The sequence below is a fragment of the Triticum dicoccoides genome, chromosome 4B, assembly GCF_002162155.2.
Source record: "Triticum dicoccoides isolate Atlit2015 ecotype Zavitan chromosome 4B, WEW_v2.0, whole genome shotgun sequence".
In the NCBI taxonomy this organism is placed as follows: domain Eukaryota; kingdom Viridiplantae; phylum Streptophyta; class Magnoliopsida; order Poales; family Poaceae; genus Triticum; species Triticum dicoccoides.
Window position 1 is genome coordinate 394,328,182 of NC_041387.1, and position 3,849 is coordinate 394,332,030.

Sequence of the window (3,849 nt, forward strand, 5' to 3'; positions counted from 1 at the left end):
ATACATATGACACTTCTATGACGATAATTGTGACAAAACCCGGTATCATCATAGATGTGGTGGGCTCCTACTTCTATGACAAAAAATCATGACAAAAAATGGGCTTTTCATCCTGGGCAGGCCGGAGACGCAGCTGCATGACATTCTTTGGGCCGTCCATGACGGAAAAAATCATGGTAGAAGCGAGGGGGAGGAAAATTTCGGGGAGTTGCCGATTACGGTGGGAGGTCGGGGGCCGAGCGATGCGCATTTCTCTCATACATGTGCGAGGTGTTGGTTCTAACTGAACCCGAGCGAGACGTTGGGCTCTAACTGAACCCGAGCGATTGCACTGCAGGCTACGTGTTACTGAACCCGAGCGATCGATCGATGGCTGTTAACTGAAACCGATGGATCAATTCCTTCGCTACTGCTGCTAACTGAAGTCGATCGATTGGATGAACAGTGAGCGTTGCGGGGGGGTGGATGAACAGTGAGCGGTGGCGTTGCCTCTGGATGAACAGGACCCCGTGGTGTGGAGGGCTGGATGAACAGTAGACGATGGAGGGGTGGCCGTGGAGGGGTGGTTGAACATGACCCCGTGGTGTGGAGGGCTGGATGAACAGTAGACGGTGGAGGGCTGGATGAACAGTAGATGGTGGAAGGGTGGTTGAACAGTAGCCGGTGGAGTAGCGCGCGGTGGAGGCTGGATGAACAGGAGCCCGTGGAGGCTGGAGGAGGTCGACGGTAGCCCGTGGAGGCCGGAGGAGGTCGACGATGGAGATGAACAGTATCCCGTGGAGTCCCGTTTTGCGGTACGCCACACCCCTCCCGATGAACAGGACCCCCGTTTCGACCGTAGCGCTCCAACACAAGTCCGTTTCGTCCGTTTTGCGGTACGCCACACCCCTCCCGATCAACAGGACCCCCGTTTCGATCGTAGGAGGTCCGTTTCCTCCGTTTTGCGGTACGCCACACCCCTCCCGATCAACAGGACCCCCGTTTCGACCGTAGGAGGTCCGTTTCCTCCGTTTTGTGGTACGCCATACCCCTCCCGATCAACAGGACCCTGTTCCGACTGTAGGAGGTCCGTTTCCTCCATTCTGCAGTACGCCAGGCCTCGTTTCCATCGCATGTTCCGTCCAAGCCGGTTGGCTCCCACGTGTTCTGTTGCCTCTCGATGAACACAACGCATTCTGTTGCCTTCCCATGAACACGACGCATTCCGTTGCCTCCCCATGAACACGACGCATTCCGTTGCCTCCCCATGAACATGACGCATTCTGTTGCCTCCCAATGAACACGACGACGACTCTGTTTCTCCGTTCTGACCCAGCAATGTACGTATGCGCGAGTAGGCGTTCGAGACCCCACCCGTATGTACGTACGTGGCCATATTATCTTTTTTGCAGCCTGGCCGCTGTACGTACGTGTACATGCTACGTGCGCGCCTCTACTACGACACGTACGCGCCTCTACTACGACATGTGCGCGCCTCTACATCGACCAGTATATATGTACGTACACGTTCGCGACCAATATGACAACACTACGTACGCTTCGACCAGGTGGGTCCCGACTGTCAGGCAATTCCTTGCGTGCGAAAATGTAGCTGGTGGGTCCCAGCAGTCAGAGGGGCGAATCAATTTTTTTTGCCCGGACGCACTTCCTTTGCGTGCGAAGATGTAGCTGGTGGGTCCCAGCAGTCAGGGGGGCGAATCGGTTTTTTTTCGAACGCACTTCCTTGCGTGCGAAGATGTAACTGGTGGGTCCCAGCAGTCAGGGGGGCGAATCGTTTTTTTTTGCCCGGACGCACTTCCTTGCGTGCGAAGATGTAGCTGGTGGGTCCCAACAATCAGGGGGAACTTTTTTTCACGAAATACGGTGGCCCGTCCGGTGGGTCCCCGCTGTCAGGTGGAGGAATCATTATTTTCCGTGTAATAAGGAGGCACTTCCTTGCTGCGGCCGTGGACCCAGCTGTCAGCCTCTCCACGTACAGCCCACGTCCGATGGAAGTCGTTCCTTGACCATGATGACCACGCCGCATCGAGAGCACCACGGCGGTGGACGACGGCGAGGCCTAGGAAGGGGACGACTCGGAGCCGGATGCCCAAGCGAAGAGGAGTAGGAGGGTTCACTAGTTCGTCTGCAGTGTGAGGCTGCTGTTGCCGCAGAATAATAGGGGGTGTGGGTGAGTAGAGGGATGGCCTGGCCAGCGGTGGGAGTAGTAGGGGGCGGTGAGGCCTCCGCGGCATCACAGCCGGCCACGGGAGGCAGGAGCACGCGGCATGACCGGCGCTGGTTTGGGCGGCTGGAGCAAGAAGACCAGAGGTTTAAGAAGCACTACAACCGTTGGATGAACATCGTACGGTAACAGGAGCTAGAATCGTTCATATTGACTAAGTTGACAAAGCCCTACGTCCCCGTCAACTTGGTAGGCCCACAAGTCAGCCTCCCAGTATGCTGGGTTCCAGCTGGCAGGGGGAGTATTTATTTTTTGTGCGTAATAAGGAGGCACTTCCTTGCGTGCGAAGATAGCTAGTGGGTCCGACAAGTCAGCGGGGGGCATGTTTTTTTGCAAAATATAAAGGCCCTTTCGGTGGGTCCCAGATGTCAGGTGGAGGAATCATTATTTTGTGCATAATAAGGAGGCATTTCCTTGTGTGCGGCCGTGGACTCAGCTGTCAGCCTCTCCACACACAGTCTACTTCCGATGGTGTCGTTCGTTGACCACGTTGACCACGCCGCGTCGAGCACATCCAAGGTGGTGGACGACGGCGAGGCCCCAGACAGCAACGAGCCGGAGATGGGAAGACGCGGGAGAAGAGTCGCAGACGGAGAGGTGTACGAGGGTTAACTGGTTCTAGTGCGGTGTGGTTCGGCAGTCGGTGGAGAAGAACAGGAGGTGTGGAGGGGTGGAGAGATGGCCTGGCCAACGGTGGAGTAGCGCTTCATAGTGAAGCGTGCTAAGCAGAGCTGCTAGCAGCAGGAGGCGGGAGGTGGTCTCGGCGCCACTAGAGGAAGAAGACGAGATTGAAGATGGATGCCGGTCGTTGGATGTAAATCCAACGGCTAACATGTCAGAATCATTTGTTGACTAAATTGACAACGACTTGCGTTGGCTTCGACCTATTGGCCCAAAAATGTGCCACATATTTAACCCATTTTTCAGAATTTATAGTCTTTTTTTTGCGCGGTAGAATTTACAGTCAATTTGATCTTTTTTCTGAATTATAGCCATTATCTGGGCTGGGTGAACAATTAATGTAGCGTCCATGTGGCCCATTTATTTTATTTCCTAAAAAATTACAGGCCATTTGCACTTTATCTAGATACATGATTTTGCTGGGCTGATTCTAATTATAATGTTGGGTTGGGCCAGCAATGTTATCAAAAAATAAAAAAGGGCTGAGCATTTTGTTATAAATATATTTAAATAATAAGTGATATTATTACATTCGTCCTTAAATCTTACCAAGCTTTTGTACACAATCACTAGGACTTTCGTGCCAAAACAATCCAGAATTTTATTTGTTAAGAAATTATTTTTATAAGTTAATAAGATGTGAGATATTGTTTTCTTACATATGTAAGTATCTGTTAAATATATGATTACAATAAAAATAATATATAATAATATATAAAATAATTTAAATATATATAATATAGTTAGAAGGGAAACATAAGTTGTACCTGACGTTCCTATTCTTATATAGAAAAATAGAACAGACCTCTGCGTTTTCTTCTAAAAGATATATAAATTGGGCTTCCAAAAATAAAACCTCGGATAGGAGGTCCATAGGCCGGTCGATACATGACGGCCCTAAGAAAATACAAACAAGCCCTCCATCTGAGGTCGTGGGCTACGCA